At 42.9% G+C, this 22,667-nt stretch overlaps 1 long non-coding RNA gene and 1 other non-coding gene across 2 annotated transcripts; one reads left to right on the plus strand and one right to left on the minus strand.

Annotated features, from left to right (window-relative positions):
• Positions 1–767: 767 nt before the first annotated feature.
• On the minus strand, positions 768–20,414 carry LOC132598049 (uncharacterized). The gene is made up of 5 exons (XR_009565655.1): positions 20,370–20,414; positions 13,496–13,599; positions 5,509–5,615; positions 3,752–3,897; positions 768–1,048 (listed from the first exon to the last, which is right to left on the minus strand). It is a non-coding gene; the product is annotated as an uncharacterized lncRNA (long non-coding RNA).
• Positions 3,744–3,907, plus strand: LOC115853082 (U1 spliceosomal RNA). Its single transcript, XR_004039403.1, has one exon. It is a non-coding gene; the product is annotated as a U1 spliceosomal RNA (small nuclear RNA).
• Positions 20,415–22,667: the final 2,253 nt, after the last annotated feature.

Consider the following 22,667-nt stretch of genomic DNA (forward strand, 5'->3'; position numbering starts at 1 on the left):
CCTATGCCAGCAGGACCACTTGCAGACTATGGCTGGGATGGTCAGAAGCCCCATTAAGGGGAAACTTTCAGAATCTACAGTCTGGCTGAGTTTGCTGGCTTTGCCTCCAGAGGTTCCTGGACCATAGCTGAGAGGGGCTAGAGCTGGCTCATGGGCCACTTCAAGTCAAAGGCTGGGACCAAGTTCTGTATGCTAATTATCCCATGCACAGGTGGGTGTGACTCCTTCTCAGTCCCTTGATGTATGGAGCTGGTGACAGGACCAAGCCAAATGGGCTGTGGCTGAGTCCTTGGGAATATGGAGTTGTTGCTAGGTCTGTAGCCAGGACCACGGTTGGTGAGTCAGCCACCTGGGTGCTAGCCTCAAAATGGCTCTCCTCGGTCTTGGACTATACCAGTGCTTCACCGTCTCCTACCTGGATTACAAAGCTCCCACAAAGGCACTTTTGTCCATAGATGGGTGCCAAATTATTGTTGTTCAGAGGTGATAAAGGAGAGGACACCTTATTTAGCCATCTTGCTTTCATCACTCTCCACAACCTTGGTTTTCTGATCCAACATTTTTATGGCATATTAGCAGGTTTCTCCACAGAAACAGAACCAATAAAATATATATAGAGAGAGAGATTTATTATAAGGAATTGGCTCACATAATTATGGAAAATGGCAAGTTCAAATCTTCAGTGTTAGCCAGCAGGCTCAAGACCCAGGAGAGCTGATGGTACAGATGAACTCCATAGACCATCTTGTGGAGAATTCCTTCTTGTTCCAGGGAGCTGGTCTCCTTGTTCTATCAGGTTTTCAACTGATTGAATGAGGTCCACCCACATGATGGAGGGCAATCTGCTTACTTAAAGTTCACCAGTTTAGGGCTTCCCTGGTGGCGCAGTGGTTGAGAGTCCGCCAGCCGATGCAGGGGACGCGGGTTCGTGCCCCGGTCCGGGAAGATCCCACATGCCGCGGAGCGGCTAGGCCTGTGAGCCATGGCCGCTGAGCCTGCGCGTCTGGAGCCTGTGCTCCGCAACGGGAGAGGCCACAACAGTGAGAGGCTGGCGTACCGCAAAAAAAAAAAACAAAAACAAAAGTTCACCAGTTTAAGTGTTAACCATATCCAAGAACACCTCCAAGTTGACACATAAAATTAACCTTCACATATGGCTACTTATTCTTCACTGTTTTCAAGAGTCTTGATGTTACCTGGTAAGAATATTTGCTTTATTCCAAAGTCTGCTGGCGGTGGAAGGGAAGACATCTGAGGCCAGGCAGTGCTGAGTTTATATCCTGACTCTGTGAGAATTTAGGCAAGTTTATTCATTAAGCTCTCTGAAACTCATCTGCTTTATTGGTATGATTAAAATTAAAATGTCCTTGAGGCATATAGTTGCTAAAAAGATTAAAATATTACACACCTAACAGAATGTCTGGTACATGGAATATATTTAAATAAATATTAAATCTTTTCCTTCCTTAGTCTCAATTTTCTGTAGTTTTCATATGCCAAGGATATTATCTTTAGATACTTTGTCTTATTCAGGGAGTCATTAGCTGTAAACTAGCAAAAACCTGCCGAAATTAGCTCAACTAAAAAGAAAAGTGGGGGAAGTGAGATTAATATTATAAGAGGCGCTCTTACATAGTTCTTTAAAAAGGAAATTAGAATCAGCTGAGCCTCACTGGGAAGGAGCTGGGAACTGGGCTCTGCCTCCGTGGTGTCTGCCCCATTCATTTCTCTATGGTGTAGCTTCCTCTCATTTCTACTTCACTCATCACTTCTGCTCCTCCTTCAGTTTGGTTTGCATCTAGTTTTGGTCAGAACTGACTCTGCTCCAGCTTGGTGTGATGTTAGTTCTCTCAAGAGTGACAATTTGATTGGCTATAGGCCACCCAATAGACTTCCTGACACCAATGCAAGTATCCATCTTGGTCCAATCAGGGGGTAGGACACGGTACAAGCATGGTCACTCAGTTTTGCCTGTCAGGGAAGAGAGTGATAGAAAAGAGACTTCTATAGGGAAATGCACTCCCAAAACATGTTGACCATTGCCCCTTCACTTTCCACCTATCAAATTCTGCATTTTTTTAAATTTCAGAGATAAACACTCTGTGCTCTGAGGTTTTCTTCTCCCAGTGCTTCCTCCAGAGAAGAAAATTCTGTTTTCCCAAGAAAACTATGTTTTATTTCCCCAAGCTGAGATAACTCCAGTTTATCCACCCTCTTTTTAATAAGACATCTTAAAAGACTGTTTGAGCTGACATTCTCCCAAGAGACAGAGTCTGTGGGCTTACTTTCTGACTTATTGCCATGCCATTTAATTTAATTATGTCATCTTATCATTGCTACACATAATCTCAGGGGACCCTGGGAAATCGGGCCATGCTGAATACTTTGCATTCCAAGTATCTCATTCTCTTCTCATCAAATTGTAATTATCTTCACCCTCATGCTCTTTATACAAAACGACCATCCCAAGATAGTTATGCCCACATGGTCCAAACCAAATGGAGACTTAAGGTATTATCTGATCAATTTTTACCAATTTTGACAACTGGTTAAGGTAATTAGAGCAGGAGGAAAGGGATCTCTTTTTCTCAGAGTTTTGTCTTCTGGTCTAAATTGCTCATGTCACAGCTTTGTATCTTCTCTTTGCTTGATGGCTACACCTACGTTTTCTCAAGTCACAAAGCTTATTATCCAGGCAGCTTAGAAAATTTTCAGCTTTAGCCACCATTTTTCCCGGGAAGAAAATTTTCATGGGTAAAATTATTCATTTTAGAGTATACAAGGCCAAAATTCACTCTGGCATTTTACCTTATGAGACCAACGTTTGCATACAAAAGATCTACATACTATGTAGAATGCATAAAAATGCAAACGTATTTTTAGTTTTTCTATGTAGCCTTCATAAAGCTTGGCAACTCCTTCCCCAAAGCCCTTAAATAATGCACTTGAATTTGAGATAGGTTAATTCAATAAAAGCTTTACTTTCTTTTCTGAAGGCCCCTGAGTGACCAAATGCTGGTGTGTTATTGACACTGCCATAAAACAGTGTAATCTCACTCATTTATCAATTTTTGCTCAGGAGGACCTGAAGCTGAACTCATTTAGAAGCTGAATTATCTCTGGCCCTCAGAGCCAGATGGCAAGTTCCTGTGAAGGTGGGGGAATATTGCTTCCAGGAATTATTGGAAAGTAATCTCCACACCTGCCGTAGCCTGTGGAGCAGACTGATAAAAACAGAACATGCTACATTCCTCCCACCAACCCACAGCCCCAAACACTCCACAGCCAGAACCATATTCAGCATGAAATGTAGAAGTGATTGCCCCCCCGTGCTTACCAGTCCCATTTGACCCAAACTCTCACAAATACTAACTCTATATTTTCAAAAAGAAAAATTGGATTAGCTATCGCTTTCCATCCAGGTGCTTAAATAAGTCTTTTCTTCTTCTTGTCGTTATGAAATGGCATGGTCAAAGACAGAGAAGAATGGGGAACACTCATGGGTATGTTTACCAGAGTATTATTAAAGAGAAGGAATTACTTTGCTTCAGAGGTGGACATTTACAATACCTGTATAATGTTTCTAAAGGGGATAATGAAAGGTTTGGCCAGAGTTCTACTTCTTATACTTATGGGGTTTTTTGACTTGTATGTGTATGTTAAACACATACACAAAATATATCTGTAATATATGTATTCCATATATCCTGCCTACCTCCTGGGGTTATCAAGAGAATGATTCAATACTTACCTGGCAGAGGAGATACCGTGATCACGAAGGTGGTTTTCCCTGGGCGAGACTTATTCATTGCACTCCGGATGTGCTGAACCCTGCAATATCCCCAAACGTGGTAAACTCGACTGCAGAATTTGTGGTAGTGCGGGACTGCGTTCGCGCTTTCCCCCGTAAAGAAGAAAAAAAGGAAGAGAGAGTGATTCATTCATTTTCTCACTTAATAACTGTGTTTGGTTGAAGGGATCCCAAGATGGAGAAGGCATGTTCTAGTTTCTAAAGGAATCCATCTTGGAGAAAGGATTAAATTATGTAATGATATGGATAATAACTCACAGTGTTTAAGAAAGTTGTCATTGTGCTAATATGTTTTCATAATTGTGGACCTTTTATTTTCATCCAGAACTGCTAGATATAGGTGCTTTCAAAATTATTGGAGCAGGATGGTTTATAGCAAAGACATATGCTGTGTTGGCATTTTCATAGTTCTATCTATTAGAATCTTATCATTTTAACAGGAATGCTTCTTACTATTTTCCTTTGGCTGTATTAAATTAATCAGAAAAAAGTGCTAGAGGTTCTAAAGCCAGCCAGACCTGCAGCTGACTCTTGGTTTTACCAATAAGTCACTGAGTTACCTTGGGGAAAAAAAAATCACATAAACTCTCTGACCTTTATTGTCCTCATCTATTAAATGGGGATAACAATCCTTAATTTTCAAGGTTTTTTTTTATGAGTTATATATGATTCTGTATTTAAAAAGCACCTAAGAGAGTAAGTGGTTCTATAAATGGCAAAAATAAATGGTGGTCAGATATTGCTCTGCGGAAAACCTGGTCATTATAATATGACAAATTAACTGAAGAACTCAGACAAGTTGATACCTTGTCAAGCCCAACTCTAGAGAATCATCTCAAGGAGGTCTTGAAATTAAAAAAAAACTATATATGAATTCTGTAGGAGATTTTTATCGTATTAAATAAGTCTAGAAAATCTGTGTGTGATATCCTTCTCAGTCTGCTAGGAGAAAACATGTTAAATCCAACAAGAGGATGGGGACCTGCTTTTTTTTCCTTCCAAGAGGGATAGCTCTTAATCAGAGTGCATTCTCCATTCAAAATAATCTGTGAAGATTGGCATGAAAATGCAGATTCCTAATTGAACAAAGACAATTATTTCCAGATTGAAGTACAGTGGTGAATAGCTCTGTGCTCCAATTACCGCCAGACTTTTATTTCAAATGGGAAGCTGAAATCACAGATGAGTTCGCCTTAATTGGGAGAAATGGCTGAAATTGTACTTTTAATACCCTACTGTAACATCGTCTATGTAGGTCATCTTTTTTTCATGTACACATGACAGTGCCCTGTTTATGTCCATTTGGGACAGCAAGCTGTGATGGTGAGAGGGATAGCCTTTTTTACAAACAAAGGTAGAAGCATCCAAAAGTTAATCAGAGCCATAAAACTGTATAGCTTGTAAATAAAGGAATGGAAGAGTACATTCTTTTTTATAACTATGTGTGAATTCACTGACTAACATGAAAACCTAACTCAAGATAGCATTAGTTCAAGCAAGATTTTCCATGATCCTGATTACTCCTTCGTAATGTATCCACTTAAAAATTATCAGAGGGTAGCCCAGTCATGAGTACAAGGGCTCGCCAGATTAGGGTAGGTCTAACAGATTTTCTAAAGATTGAAAAAAAGAAAATTCAAAGGAGAGACGAAGTCTGTGCTTCTCAAACAACCAGGAAGCACCAAAGGAGAGCCTACCGTATGGTTGAGTTGGAGGTGGTGCTGGGTTGACAGAGATGAGGGTGCGGAAACTTTGTCAGTAAAGATTCCTCTTCTCAGGTCCTCTGTCACTCCAACTGGGGGGTCTAGATCGGACACATGAAGCCTTGTCACCAACCACCATGAACCATATGTGTTTGTGTAGACGTTTCCTGTTTTCAAAGGGATGTCACAAACTATTTCGTTGCATCCTCGTCCTTCCAAATTCCAAGCTAGATGTGGTGGATATCACCATCTCCTTTTACAAATGAAGAAACTAAGGTCCAGATCCTTGCTTAAGGGGCAGAGTGAATGAGTATAGGGCTAGGATGAGGACCCAGCCTTTGATTAACGATAACCAATCCAAAGTGTCACATGTCACTGGAGGAATCCTAAATGACTTCCATGCCTTAGTGTGAAAGACATGCCACTGTCTTTCAGGCCGTAGAAATAATAAGAAAAGTAACTGTGCTGTCTGTCGTCTTACAGTCATTGGCTTTCACAATTAGCTAGATATATCCCACAGATGTGGAGCCTGGGGTGCACAAAGGTTAAACGACTTTTCCAAAGTCCAACAATTAGTTAAGTGTTAGAGCTAGACCCAAACGAGCCTCACTCACTCCAAACCCAGTGCTTTTTCCTTTCACCAGGAGAGACCCAGGTTTCCACATCCATCCCTTCTGCTGCTCTTCACAGAATTTATTCATTCGTTCAAAAAAAATCACAGCAGTGGACAAAATAGACCCAAATTCCTGTCCCTATAGAGCTTACCTATTCTAGTAGGAAAAATAGACATTAGGCAAAATAAGTAAAAAGATACTGTACGTTTGATGGTGGTAAGTGCTATGGAGAAAAATAAAGCTAGAAAAGATTTTCTGGAGACTGAGAAGTTGCAAGTTTAGATCAGGTCATCTGGGGAAGCTTCACTGAAAGGTGGCAGTTCAGCAAAGTCCTGAGGTAGGTGAGCGAGTGAAGCTGCATTTCAGGCGGAGGAAGAAGCAAAGCAGTCTGACCTCAGTGTTTGCCTGGCTTGGTCAAGGAATAGCGCAGAAGCGAAGGTGGCCGTAACTGGGTGGGCAGGGGGCGAGGGAGTATGGGAGGAGGGCGTAGGGTAATGAGAGGTCAGACAGAACCAGGCTCAGGCCAGCTTGAGGACTTTTCCGAGTGAAATGGAAGCTATTTCAGGGTTTTGATTAGAGGACATCATCATCTGACTTATGTCCAAAGGATAGCTCTAGATCTTTACTGAGAATAGACTAAAAAGGGTCCAAGTTGGAGGCAGAAAAATCAACTAGGAGGCAGATAACAACAACAATAATTATTATATTATTAAATTAAAAGGGCATAAAGATGATTTATATTGGCTTCAGCTAGGGAGGTGGTAAGAAATGGTCAGAAAGATAAGAAATAGGGCTGGCTCTACCCCTGTTGCTGCCTGTTTGCCTTGGTTGCTAAAGTGTCTTGGAGATGCTGAGAGGGAGGGAGTCCTCACGGGAAAATGCTCCCAGGCGTGGCAGGCAGCCACAGGAGGGTCTTGTTCAGATCTCCCTTCAAGAGATAACCTGCCGAGGAGAGGGCCTGGTTGATGACCTCATCTGCACCCTGGATGCTGTGCAGCGGCGCTCTCACTGAGGCCACACTCTCCCCACGCTGCTCCCAGCCAGGTTCCTGCCTAATCAGGACTCCTCTCACAGGCCAGCTTTGCTCCAATCCCCCTTCATCTTGTCTCTCCCTTCACAGACCTGCACAGACTGACATCCCTGCCCTCTCTCATCCACCTTGGTCTTCAGTAGCTCTGTCTTTCTCTCTGCTGAGGTTCTTGGAACCCCAATTGGTATATCCAATTGTTTGCGCTAGCCAATGGCAAAAATGATCCTACTACTAATAAAAAGAAATACAAACTGAGTTCTTACTATGTGCAAAAAACTGAGCTAAGTGCCTTACATGGAGTATATCTTTTTAATCTTTACTACAACCCAATGAGGAATGTACTATTTTATGTATGAAGAAACTGAGTCTTAGAAAGATTAATTGATTTCCCCAAATTCAAATATCTGGCAAATGGAGGAGTTGCCATTGAACTTGGGCAGCTTGGGTATAGAATCTAAACCCTGGCAACTATATCAGTCTCAGGACAGGGTCCTCCCACTGCCCTGCCTGACTGACTTCATGCTTCTTAGCTAACCTACAAACATCTTCATAAGATTTTAACCAAACTTATCCATGAGGTTCAGCAAGAAGCTAGTACCTTCGTACCCTAGTACCCTAGTACCCTAGTACCCTAGTACCATCCCTGTAGTTAGAGTTTCCATTAACTTCCCAGGGTCATACAATTCCACCCATCTAGGAGAGAGCTGTTCTCATTTCTCTGCAAATATTGGTCTGATGCCTGGCTAGTGTCTTTGCCACCACATTTCACAATTTGTATTGTATTATTTTTAAGTGACAACTATTTCATAAACTATCACGGGATGAAGAAAAGAGCCCTGAATTGGGATCAGAAGACCAGATTTCTAGATCCAACCCCAATACTAAGTCAGTTCAAGATGTGCTCTATTGCTAGTCATGAAACCCCATCTGAACTAGTCGAGGCAAAGAGGGAATTTATTTGTTATCCAAACTGGGAAGTCCAAAGCGTGTCTCTAATTTCAGACATGACTGTGTCCAGATAACAGCATTAGGACTCTGTCTGTCTCACTGCATCTGTCACCTCTGTCTGCCACTGTTTGGGCTTTGTTCTCTGTAGGCCCATTTTATTTGACAGTAAAGATGGCTCTCCCCAACTCCACGCTACATTTTTCTTAACACTGGATATCACAAAAGAAGAAAACCTCTCTCTCTGTATTCATATAAATCCCTAATTAAGGACATGATTGGCCTTGTTTGGGGAAGGTGCTTGACCGTGAATCAGCCACTGGGTCCAGGATGATGACATATTCTGATGGGTAGTCGGGTCATGATACACCTCTGCAGGGGGGAATACAGGGCCAACTGATTAATCATCACAGCAGCAGGAGATATTTATTCCTGCAGTAAAAACAAAAAATGATGCTTGGCAAGTAAATGTAATAGCTTTACACAACTACCATCATAGGTCTTCCAAATATAAAACACATGCATCCCCTTTGCACGGCAACCCAAAGCTTCACCCGCCAGCCACATCCAGCTCAAAATCCCATCTCCTGGCTCATATGCAGTCCTTCAGATCTGGACCTGATGTGGCTCCCTGTGATGCAGCAAGTTAAAACAAGACATAAGTTATCTGACCCCACACGTCTCCCCCCCACACTCATATACACACATACAATACACTCGATATACGTCATACACACACATACAATATACTCAGTATACAACAGTGAAACAAGGACAGGCAACTTGCAGCAAATGTCCTCCATTCAAGACAGAGAAGAACGGTAAACTAGCAGCCTCCAGTCTCTAGGAGTGACGAAGTCCTCGACCTGGAAGTGGAGGAAGCTCCTTGATTGGATCCTAAATATGCGTTTTAGGATCTATTTGATTTTAGCCAGTTCTAAGGGCCAATAACCAAATCCAAAGCTCTTCCCTAAAGGAGTTTTTAAATCCTGCTTTATTCATTTTCTCGCCTTCTACCTCTTTCTTCCTCTCAATTTACTGTTGGCTCACTGGAGGTTATCGCAAGCAATAGCCATGATTAAGAAGGCAACACAATCTGAATTCTGCTACAAATCCAAGTCCTCCTAGTTAATTAAGAAATCTCTGGGGTCTTTTGTTATTATTATGGGGTTTTTTTGCAGTACGCGGGCCTCTCACTGTTGTGGCCTCTCCCGTTGCGGAGCACAGACTCCAGACGCGCAGGCTCAGCGGCCATGGCTCATGGGCCCAGCCGCTCCGCGGCCTGTGGGATCTTCCCCGACCATGGCACGAACCCATGTTCCCTGCATCGGCAGGCGGACTCTCAACCACTGCGCCACCAGGGAAGCCCGGATATTTTGTTATTTAACATCTTTCTGTTACTTCCTGCCATTTGGGGTCCAGAAGTAAGTCACTCTTTGCTATGAAATTCCCTATTTCTGGACCCTCTCTCTGTTCCCTTTCTTTTCTTTGCAATTATACCCAGGATCAACCTACACACACTAATATCTGGCTCTTCCAAATTCTTCATCTAGAGATACAAGCTCCAAAGGTATTTCTTCTGCCTTCCAATTGCTACAGGCAATAATTTTATCAAGCATTTTCTTTTAGCACTGGGGATTTCTGGTCTCAGGCAGCTCTATTTTCTCACCACCTGACAACCAAATACTAAGCCATTACCATATATTTTAGACTTTGATTATGACATTACACCACTTCAATTAGTGGTAAGGTAATAAGCTACATGGCTGTGACAAATACTTCTAAAAATAAATGATTCAAACACCATAGAGTGTTATTTCTCATTTATATACCAGTCTGGGGTCAATGTCCCTAGTTTATGGTTGGGTCTCTGCCACAGTGATCATTTGAGGACCCAGGTTCTTCATATTATTTTAATCTCACAGATCCACTATCCCTTAAAGCTTTGCTATCATCTTCATTCACTCAATAGACTGGAAAAAAAGAGAGCATGACAGCAAAGGAAACCATAAAAAAGACAAAAAGACAACCCTCAGAATGGGAGAAAATATTTGCAAATGCAGCAACTGACAAAGGATTAATCTCCAAAATATACAAGCAGCCCATGCAACTCAATATCTAAAAAACAAACAACCCAATCCAAAAATGGGCAGAAGACCTAAATAGACATTTCTCCAAAGAAGATATAGACTGCCAACAAACGCATGAAAGGATGCTCAACATCACTAATCATTAGAGAAATGCAAATTAAAACTACAATGAGGTATCACCTCACACTGGTCAGAATGGCCATCATCAAAAATTCTACAAACAATAAATGCTGGAGAGGGTGTGGAGAAAAGGGAACCCTCTTGCACTGTTGGTGGGAATGTAAATTGATGCAGCCAGTATGGAGAACAGTATGGAAGTTCCTTAAAAAACTACAAATAGAACTACCATATGACCCAGCAATCCCACTACTGGGCATATACCCTGAGAAAACCATTATTCAAAAAGAGACATGTACCACAGTGCTCATTGCAGCACTATTATAATAGCCAGGACACAGAAGGAACCTAAGTGTCCATCAACAGATGAATGGATAAAGAAGATGTGGCACATATATACAATGGAATATTACTCAGCCATAAAAAGAAATGAAACTGAGTTATTTGTAGTGAGGTGGATGGACCTAGAGTCTGTCATACAGAGTGAAGTAAGTCAGAAAGAGAAAGACAAATACCGTATGCTAACACATATGTATGGAATCTAAAAAAACTTGGTTCTGATGAACCTAGGGGCAGGACACGAATAAAGATGCAGATGTAGAGAATGGACTTGAGGACACAGGGAGGGGGAGGGGTAAGCTGGGGCGAAGTGAGAGAGTGGCATGGACATATATACACTACCAAATGTAAAATAGATAGCTAGTGGGAAGCAGCTGCATAGCACAGGGAGATCAGCTCACTGCTTTGTGCCCACCTAGAGGGGTGTGATAGGGAGGGTGGGAGGGAGACGCAAGAGGGAAGAGATATGGGGATATATGTATATGTATAGCTGATTCACTTTGTTATACAGCAGAAACTAACATAACATTGTAAAGCAATTATACTCCAATAAAGATGTTTAAAAAAAACCCACAACTATATTATTTTACAGTTCTGGAGATCAGAGGCCCTAAAGTCATGGTTGATTGGCAGGGCTGAGCTCCTTCTGGAGGATGTAGTGGAGAATCCATCTCCTCGCCTTGTCCAGCTTCTAGAGGCCACCTGGATTCCTTGCTCATGGCCCCATACTGTATTCAAAGACAACACCATAGCATCTTCCAATCTTTCTCTCTGCTTCCCTTTTCACTTTGCTTTTTTCTCTCCAATTCTCCTATTTCCTCTTTGTGATTACATTGGCTCCACCCCAATAAACAACCTACCTCCAGGTCCTTAACTTAATCTGTTTTGGAAAGTCCCTTTTTCCATGCAAGGCAACGTATTCACAGGTTATAAAGATTAGGATGTGGACATCTTGGGGGTGGAAGGTGGTTGGCATTATTCAGCCTGCCACACATGTATTATCTCAATCTCACAACACTATGGAGTTGAAGTTAATTGTTTTTCCTTTTATAATCAAGGAAACAGACTAAAAATGATTGAATAAACTAATAAAGTTTTAGTACGTGGCAAATAAGCCATCACACTCAGATCTATTTAAAAAAGAGAGAGAGAGCATGGAAGGACCTACCCACTTAAAGCTTTGCCTCAAAAATGGCATATGTCACTTCCACTCACATTCTATTGACTAGAATTTAGTCACTAGGACTCACTTAACAGCAAGAGACTGGAAATGTAGCCTAGCCGTTAGGCCAAGAAGAAAAGGAAACAAATTTTTGGTAAACAGCTAGGAGACTCTGTTGTACTAAGTAAAGAAAAAGTGTGTCTAAAGGGAGAAAGTGTTTTTAACTGCCGGCTGAAGCTTCGGGACCAAAGAAGTTGAGAGGTGATATATTACTAAATGACTTGGATTGTTGATTTTAATGAGAGTTTCTACAGAACTAACCAGATACAAGGTGGATTGCCAGAGGTTGAGAAATGAGTGGGAGGTGAAGCAATGGAGGCAGCAAATGTAGTTGATCCTTTCTAAACCCTTGGGTGTGAAGGCATTTCCTATAACAAAGGGTTAAATCAAAAGAGCAGAGACTATGTAGACCAGGAAATAAAGTATATCTAGTATAGGGGCATGTTATGAATTAAACTGTGCCCCCACAGAAAAGATACGTTGGAGTCCTAACTCCCAGTACCTCAGAATGTGACCATTGGAGATAGGGTTGTAAGAGAGGTAATCAAGATAAAATGAAGTCATTAGAGTGTGCCCTAATCCAATATGGTGTTCTTATATTGCCTTGCTATATGCAAGGTGCAGAGCTAATCATTATCTCATGGACCCTTCCAATAACTCCACAAGGAGGATATTATTAACTCTAATTTTTACAGATTAGGGAACTTAGGCTTAAATGAGTTAGATATAGGATCTAGTCTTCAATCAGTACAGGAAACAGAACCCTCTCTAGGTATTCAAGCAGAAGGAGATTTCATACAAGGATCTGGTTACTTAGTAAACCATTGTGAGAGTTGGAGAACAGAACTTTTTAGGCTGGGCCTCTGTGAGTGACTCCCAGAAAACTGGTGCCAAAGAAGTGGCTACCTTTGCCACATCTTCTGGAATTGTGGATTCAGTGAGGTTGTGATGAAGCAAGAGGCCACCCCTGCCACCACCACCTAACATCCAGCAGTTAAAATGGATATTGGGATGTTGCATCAGGGAAAAAAATGGTCCCTAGGACTTTGCTTGCCAACAACAAAAGCTAGAACAGAACACTAGTCTTGCCTCGCTTTCACATTCCAAATCTCACATTAGTGCATCTAACTGATGAAATTTACTTTGTATCCAAAAAAAGAGCTTCAAGGGAATCTGATAAATACAGTGTTTAGCTTTCTAACCTCTATAGTATCAGGAAGTGTGCAGCATGGATTTGAAATGGTTGCTGCGGACCAATTCACCACAAACCAGAGATGGTTATTAATAACCTAGGATTAAAACGAAATGCTTCTACTACTTTCATGCTGTCCCTAGATAAGTCCATGGGAGAATTTCCCAATTTGAAGTTGTACAACATTGTTTTGCAGGATGTTAGTAGTTACCTTATAAAAACGCACTTGGGAAGCCCCAGTTTATACCAAGTAAAACATGTCTCTTTACTGCAGGACTTCTTGGAACCTTTCATATGTATGCAGGTTATCTATTACCACAATAATGCAGAGTAACTCATCTCATAACTTGATAGCTTAAAAGCCAGTTGTTATTGCTCATAAGTCTATCAGTTGGCTGGATGGCACTACAGATCTTGACTGGGCCTGCTCACGTGTCTGGGAAACGGCTGGCTGTTGACTGCTCTATCATGGCCTCCACCATGACGACAACATCAACTTGGTTCTTCTCTGCCTGTTGCATCTTCTATGAGACTAGCTGGAAGAGAAAGGCAAGGAGTAAGAGAGGGAGCAGAAAAGCACAGTACATCAAGGTCTGCTAATATCCTATTATCCAAAGTGAGTCACATAGCCAAATAAAGGATGGATCAAGGCGCTAAGGAATGTACTAGACCTTTTGATGGAAGGACTTGCAAAGTTCCATTGTAAAAGACATGGATGTAGGGAGAGCTGAATAATTTGGGACATTAATGCTATCACTCTACTACAATATGCTAAAATGCAGGATAATTCTTCAAGAGAAGGATAACATATAAAACATTTTCCCAACTTATTTGACTAGGGAATATTCTTTTATTGAGAAGGTTCTGGGGACACCAATTTTAGAAAAACAAAGTTATTGCAAAGTTAACTTGTACACATTTATTTATATGTCATACCCTTTCCCTAAAGACACATCTTCATTTTAAGAGAAACAAGAAAAACTGTTCCCCTTAAACAATTTACATCATATTCTTTGGGCTTGGAAGGTGTAGTGCTGGGAAGTCACCCTGTCTGCTATCAACAGGTAACAGACTTTCTAGGTGAAAGGCATTTCCTATAACAAAGGGTTAAATCAAAAGAGCAGAGACTATGTAGACCAGGAAATAAAGTATGTCTAGTATAGGGGCATGTTATGAATTAAACTGTGCCCCCACAGAAAAGATATGTTGGAGTCCTCACTCCCAGTACCTCAGAATATGACCATTGGAGATAGGGTTGTAAGAGAGGTAATCAAGATAAAATGAAGTCATTAGAGTGTGCCCTAATCCAATATGATGTTCTTAAAAGAAGAGGAAATCTAGACACAGATACATAAGGAGAATGCCAGGTGAACATGAAGACAGCCATCTACAAACCAAGGAGAGAGACCTGGAACAGCTTCTCCTCTCACAGCTCTCAGAAGGAACCAACCCTGCTGACATCTTGATTTCAGGCTTCTAGTCTCCAGAACTGAGACAATACACTTCCGACATTTAAGCCACCCAGTTTGTGGTACTTTGTTATGACAGCCCTAGCAAGTGAACACAAGACCTCTGTTGTTTTTTGCCGGCCTATCATCCATTCTTCCTATGGTTCTTTTGGGGACCTTCTCCTCCCCTCCTCTTAGTTCCTGTGGTTCTTCTGGATCTGACTCAACCTGTAGCTCCAGGAGCTAGCAATGACCCAGGCTTAATCAATCAGTGTATCCCATCCCCTGACCACAGTGATTGGTCAGTGAAAACAGGCCAGGTTTTTTGATGAAATTTTTTTCAGGAGTTGCCATGCTGATAGAATGTAGGCCTGGAGCTAGTGGTGGCCACCTTGCTAGCATGAGGGAATTACCTTCCTGAGAGTGGACCCAATGCAGAGAAAATCCAATCTGAGAGATGGGGAGTACAAGAGTTCTATAATATGTAATTTGAGCTCTTGGATACAACTGTTCCTGAAACTGCATACTCCTCTACTTTTCCAGATAAATCCAATAACTTTTCTTTTATTTGGATTTGATTTGAGTTTCTTTCCCAGCAACTGAAAGAATTCTGGTTAAATGATACTGCTAGTTATTCCTATCTGCTTCCAACTGCCTCTTGACTTTCTCCAGTCACATTTTCCTAACCCCATCCTGGATTCTCCATCCAAGAGGCCCTCCCACTGGGCTTCCCTCGTGGCGCAGTGGTTGAGAGTCCGCCTGCCGATGCAGGGAACGCGGGTTCCTGCCCCGGTCCGGGAAGATCCCACATGCCGCGGAGCGGCTGGGCCCGTGAGCCATGGCCGCTGAGCCTGCGCGTCCGGAGCCTGTGCTCCGCAATGGGAGAGGCCACAGCAGTGAGAGGCCCGCGTACCGCAAAAAAAAAAAAGAAGAGTCCCTCCCCTTTATACTCATGGAGAAACTCCAGTACGGAAGTGAGTTTAAGTAGCATTTATACACCTTTCATCTTCCTTGCTCTACATGAAACTTGAAAGAAAAGGTAATCCTAATCTAATCTTTTGCAGACTCCCTTCCTCCCTATGTCTCCTTTTTAAGCACACATTCAACCTCAGTTAGAGAACAGTTTGCTTTAAAGTATCAAGGACATTTTGAAGGAAGAATGTGAGAAAAATATAGGTTTTGGTAAATTGTATCACTCATTGCTAAGTAACATCAAGTGAGTAATTAAAATTGAGAATGGAATACCCAAAATGATTAAAAGTGGGCAAAATTAACTAAATACCTAGGATTCCCAAACAAGTCTTCTTCTTTTAGAGTAAAAATATAAATTTGAAAATAAATATTGTATAAGTAGAATGCATGTGTAATTTTACTTTTGACCATGAAATGAAATATTTGGACAGGAGGTGAAAATAAACTGAGCTGTCTGTGGTCCTGAAAATACAATTATTAAGAACATGGATACTTTTTATTATTTACTTTTATTACAAGAAATGATGAAACGTTTTCCCATAAAGACAGAATGACTCTTAAAGAAGTCTGAATACAGATAATTTAATCTCATTTTCTTTGACTTTAAGTACTCCTAAGCAGATAAATTAATGAAGCAGATTACTTTTCTCATTCTGACAGAGAGCTTTAAGTTACAGTAATGTACAGCTACAGAGTAATAGTAAATACAAACAGGAAAAAATACTAAACAGGAACTAGAATGTCTAACCTTCTTGGTCTCAATTATAATTTTCTTACGAGAAAAAACATCCAACTCTCTTATCAAAACTTAAATATTGTCACATAATTTTCTTTGTTAGATTTCTCTTTCTAATATTTATAAACAAGAGCCTTTTCACAATTATGTTATTTCTTTTATTATGATATTTATTTTATTTATTTATTTATTTTTGTGGTACGTGGGCCTCTCACTGCTGTGGCCTCTCCCGTTGCGGAGCACAGGCTCCGGACGCGCAGGCTCAGTGGCCATGGCTCACGGGCCCAGCCGCTCCGCGGCATGTGGGATCCTCCCAGACCGGGGCACGAACCCGTGTCCCCTGCATCAGCAGGCAGACTCTCAACCACTGCGCCACCAGGGAAGCCCTATTATGATATTTAAATAAATGTAGTTCTATATTGCTGATGCTTTTTTGATGCTTTTTCTATTTTCAGCAGGTTTTAGAGCTTGGTTTGTTGTGTTTTGGGTTTTTTTTTTTTTTTCTGTTAAAGTTAGAGAGAAAAGAAACATTTCTGCAATATGGGTGTCCACCTTGGTCACTAAGCTTTCTGTAATATAGCTTTCCACAGGGTGGAAGACAGAAGTATGCCTGTGGATAAGGTATTACACATTCATATTATCAATGAGGAAAACTGAGTTTCACAGCACTTAACATTGTTCAATAAACAAGTTACAGGATTCAAACTTGACTGTCTAACTTTATGTCTAGTCTTAGCCTCTCTCAAGAGGATGTTTAATCTCCATAGCCAGGTAGTAAGCTCCTAAAGACTTCAATTCATGTTATATCTTTTTTGATAAAGAAAAGCCACTTGACCTACGGTCAGAGCACTGAGCTTTGTAGTCGGACAGGCCTGGTTTCAAAGTTTGGACTCCTAGACTGCTCTGAGCCTCCATTTCCTCATTTGTAAAACAAAGTTGACAATATCTACTTTGTATATATGTGTGTAAAGAGTTCAGCAAAGTATCAGATACAATACATCATAATGTTCAATAAATGTGAGCTTTTATATATGCTACATATGTGTGAGATATACAGATAGATGGCTGCAGTGATCGATACGTAGCACACAGCAGCTTGAATTCTGAGTAAGCAAAAAGAAGTGATTTGGTGGGCTTTGTGGAAGGTACATTATGTGATAGCTCAGGTTCTCAAGTAACATCGAATGCCAATAAAAGAAAGTATACTATGCGTCCCCCTAGCTCTCAGTAGGGACTCAATATATTTCTGTCAAACTTGACTTATAGGTTGGTTTGCCTCCACACGCTTCTCTTTGCCTCATTCTGTACCGTCGTCTCTCTTGGCAACTTCTCTTATACCTGTGCTTCCATAATTATCTCTAGACGCATTTATAAATCCAGCCAGGTGATTTTTTTTAGCGCTCTGGGTCTGCATCTCTTACTGCCTAATAGACTTTTCTGTGCCCTGGAGGTCCGCATGTCATAAAATGAGCCACTTTTATGCTCCGCGGCCCCTGCACTTCATCCTCATTCCTTATCTCAGCAAATGAGACTCCAGTTGACTAACCGGAAACCCAGATTCTTCCTTACCCTCACATCCAATCAGCCCCCAACTATTAATTCTATCTTCAGAATATCTCTCCCTCCACATCCCTTCTCTTTCTCCACTCAGATCCTCCACTACCACTGCTTTCCTAGTTGAGATCTCCATCACCTCCTGTCTTTCTATGTGGATTAACAAACGGCGATATCATGTAGACTACACGCATCCTGTCTCCACTGTGTACAAACAACTCTTATGCCTTGTATAAAGAACCCAGTTCAAGATTGTCGGGCCTTTCATCTTAGCTATCTTTTCTCTAATACTGAATCATACTACAAATTTAAAATTAAGCATCATAGTTTATAATTTTAAATACTTTCATTAGAGTAAAACATGAAACAATATATTCATGTCTTTTGAAATTAAATTTCCCCAAAATATGAAAACATCAGCCTAGAAAATATAATCATTAAATTAAAAATTTTTAGTTCAGTTTCAAAAAAAGAAATCTTCATCATCTCTTTCCTTCTAAATCTCCTTACCTCTCCAATCCATCCTCTGTCCAACTGCCAAAGTGACACTTTTAACATAAAAACCTTATCATGCCATTTGTTCCCATGCTCACCCCCCTCCAATGGCCCCCTTCCTAACCACCTTAGTTCGCCTTGACATTTCAAGGATTTAAATAATAGTACTCACTTGAGAGGAGCCAGAGACAGACAGAACTCAAAAGGTCAGCTTTATTAATGAAAATACAGTCAAAACCAGGCTTAGTTTAGGGAAACAATAGCTTCCTAATCTTACACCCCAGAATTAGATTGCCTAACAGCGGGACACCCACAGACAGGTCTCTCCCTATAAGGACAGACTTCTTTTACAAGTGTCCAAGAATACATCAGAAAGGCTGCTCTATACGGGATAGAAGAGAAATGGAGCCGAACTCCCTGCTCGCGGACAGGAGTGAGTGAAAAGGCAGAAAAGCTGGGAGAGTAATGCTAACAGAGGACCCCTTGCAGGGAAACATGGAGCCAGCAGAAATGAGACTGATCATCCCAACCTCGAGAGTAGACACATGAGCAAAGCCCTTTATGTTGTCACCAATTAACTCTCCAGCACCTCCCCTGCCAGCCCTGTTGACTGCCTCCCCTCTCTGACTTCCATAGCCTGAAGCCATTAGAAGCTGCAGGACTTGCAGTGTCCTGAACACACCAACTCTTCTCTTGTTTCTATGCCCACGTATGTGCTCTTCTCTCAGCTGGGAATGCTCCCCGCTAGCTTTCTGCCCCGTAAAATTCTCTTTGTTACTCATCCTTCAAGTCCCCTCCGTCTCACTCTGGCAGGGTCCTTCTCTGTTTCCCCCAAGGTATATGGCACGTTCAGCTGCCCGGTTATCTTTCCCTTGCAAGGTCGGAAGCTTTTTGAGAAGAGAGACCTACACTTTGATCTTGGAATTCCCAGGACCTAGAACAGTGCTTGGCACACAGAATAACCTCTGATAAATATGCGATAGTTGAATGAATGCGTCCTGGACCTCCATTATTTTGTCACTTCAGCACTCCATTCTTCCTTCTTATAGAAACAACGGCTTGATTTTCCCTGGAGAGCCAACACCCTCCTCCCCTGCCCCATACAGGAGCCAACAAGACGCAATCTGAACCTTGAGCAGAGGGTCACAAAACTCAAGAAGGGCAGTATTTATTAATTTTGATAAGGGTGCCTCAGTGTACCTAGCTGATAATGAATGATGAATGTTTATTGAAATAAAGAAGAGAGAGAAAGGGAGGGAAGGAGGGAGGGAAGAAGCAGCTTAGGATAGCACTCTGGTCAGAACCCCAGGGGATCTGGAGGAAGAATCAGCCTGGCTGAGCTGCAGACTGGGAGCTGTAAACCCTGGGGTGTGGATGCCTCATACCTTCCCGACTAAACAGCCCTGTATTTAAACGGCTGCTTTCTCGCCCGGACTATTTTGGTACATCTATTATTGGCTCCCATTTAGTGTCTGTTTATTTAAATCTGCTTTCAACTGGAACATAATTCTCTTGATTACCGGTTGATGCTGCGACACAGTAGGAATACAGATAATTGTCACTGTGCACATTCCGCTGGAAATATAAAATTATTATCTTTAGAGAGGCTGAGTAGGGCGTTTGAGCACGGATGTTATGCAGTGCGGGCACGTGGGATTTGTAGAGCGCTAATTTGTTGGCTGCTTTGCCTTTCTCCGCGGGCTGTCATAGGAGCCTCCCGCAGGAGCTCAGGCAGACACCCAGCTCTCCAGCATCCTGCCATTACTCAGCTGCGAAGAGAACGCAGTCGCCACTCTCTCAGAGGCTTGAGGATTCCTTCACGGTCATCACAGACCAAGGGGCTGGAGGCCGGTCACCGTCTCAGGCTCCACTGCCTTTTGGGGGCTGTCTGAACCAGGGGACCGAATCTGAGCCCCACTGCCCCAGTAGAGAGCAGCTTGAAGGCGTGGGATTAGAGCAGGGACTGGCTGGGGCGGAGGGACGTGCACTCTCCCCGCTCCACTCCTCACTGGCCTCCCCTTCCCCTCACCCACCCCTGGCCTCACCCCTTCCCCTCACCTGCTCCCATCACCCCCCACCTCTCACCCGCCGAGCCACCTACCTCCGGGCCCTCAGCTCCCCACCCCAAGCGAGCTGCCTCTTCATCTACCAGAAGCGTCACTAATTGCTTTTTAGGGTCCCTTTTCTGCTCTCTGTTCAAAATTCACGGGGCGTTCCCTAGCCCCTTTATGCTACTTTTCTGAACCTTTTCAGCCTCTTTTACAAACTTAGCACTTTCTGTGCCTCTTTTAGTCTTTGCGAGAAGAAAGAGACTTGAGAGGGTTTTTTTTTTTTTTTTTTTGGCAGTAAAACTCCTTCTCCTGGACCCCCTCCCCCCTCCTTCCCCCCAAGTCTCACCACCACCCCCTCCAAAAGCACACGCATTGACCCTCCTCCCGCTGAATGGGGCTTTGTGCAGGGAATTTCCGGAACATAGCCCAGTGCCCAGTCCTCTGTGTGAGGAGAGGAGGGGCCCAGCCAGGCAAGGAGACCCTTAAGCCCGCCCCATTACCACGGTCACTGTTTGCCCTGGATTCTCTAAAAGGCCTATTGTTGCTGGTTGCCAGGTATTCCATAGCAACACTTAAGCCAAGCTGCCTACCCTATTTAGGCCCAAAACTTTTCAATGGCCTCCAAAACCCGTGCTTGTCAGCGCTGCAGAGGCTCCTCAAACAGCCTCAGAGGGGAGGGAGCCCAGCCGTCTCTGCTTTTCAAATATCCGTGTTTGAGGCTGCTTGAGGGCTCCTTGTCATTTCCCTAGGATCAGCAGGCCAAACAATCGCAATTAAAATTTCTCTCTCCCCGACCCTGGCATCTCCCCCTCTCTCCGCCCCCCGGCCCGCTTGCAGACCTCTCTCTAACTTAATATTCAGCTGGGACTGGGTTTCATCATTTTCTGCAAAGGCCTCCCGACTTTCCTTCTCAACCATTTCAAAGGAAATTGCCTTATTATTTTAGGAGGGTTTGGGTGCACTTGCATGCACGGTTTATGTTAGTCCCCGCCTCTGGTGGAAAGGAAAATAATAGAATCAGAGAGTCTGTTCTAGAAGGAATCCTAATCATGGTCCCCAGATGAGGGTCTGGAGGCCCAGATCCGGGAATGGACTTGCTCATGTCACAGAGTTATCTAAGAACAGATGGGGCTCCGGAGCTCAAGGCCCCTGACCCACAGTCCTGTGCTTTTCCTCACTCTGCAGCTCCAAAGTAACACGAGAAGCAGATTGGCAGAGTGAGAGAAACACAGTGTGTGCGCCTCAAAAATTGAAAATGGAAGGAGGGCAGGTTCTGCTTTCAGAGGAATGCGGCATCCCAGCCCTAAGTTTCTTCCCACTCCCTCCTTTCTAGGTGAAACGTGAGTTTGCCCCAGCCCAGCCAGGAGCATCCTTGGAGGTGTCTAAGTTTTATTTGCTGCCTTACTTTCCTCCCTGTAGAGATTTGGGGGCATCTCTCCCAGGTCCTAGGTTAGATGAGGCTCAGCTTAGCATTCTAGAACACACAGCCATTCAGCTGCCCCACCCCGACACCCCACACTCACCATTTGACAGAAATCGAACGACTTGCCCAAAGTCACAGAGCACTTAGAATAAGATCAAGCTCTTTCCCACAGCCTGTGTGGCCCTGCATGATCCGGCCTGGCCCATCTCCTGCCTCACCTTCTACCCCTGTCCTCCCAACTCAGCTCATTCCAGCTACGTCTTTCCATTCTCTGTACAGGGCAAGCTCACCCCTGCCTCGGGACTTTCATCTTTGCTCTTCTCTCTGCCTGGAAACTCTGCCCCAGATCTTCATGGGGCTGGACCCTCTCACCACTCAAGACTCAGCTCATATGTCGCTGTCTCAGGAAGACCATCTCTGTTCACATTCTACCAGCTTAACTTTCTGTTGTTCTTTTAAAAATTCTTTATAGAGGGCTTCCCTGGTGGCGCAGTGGTTGAGAGTCCGCCTGCCGATGCAGGGGACACGGGTTCATTCCCCGGTCGGGGAAGATCCCACATGCCGCGGAGCGGCTGGGTCCATGAGCCATGGCCGCTGAGCCTGTGCGTCCGGAGCCTGTGCTCCGCAAAGGGAGAGGCCACAACAGTGAGAGGCCCGCGTACCGCAAAAAAAAAAAAAAAAATTCTTTATAGCATGTATTATAATTCTTTATAATTAATTATAATTTACCACAGACATCTATTACGTTTATCATCATCATCATTAGTTATAGATATTTGGATCTTATTTATTACCTGCTCCTTTCCCAAACATAAACTCTATGAGAACTCTACACCTTGTTTATCATTGTACGTCCAGAGCCTAGTGCAGTGTCTGGAACATAGAAGGTACTCAATGAATTTCTGATGAATAAATAAATGAAGGC

This window comes from Globicephala melas, chromosome 10 (genome assembly GCF_963455315.2).
Source record: "Globicephala melas chromosome 10, mGloMel1.2, whole genome shotgun sequence".
Classification (NCBI taxonomy): domain Eukaryota; kingdom Metazoa; phylum Chordata; class Mammalia; order Artiodactyla; family Delphinidae; genus Globicephala; species Globicephala melas.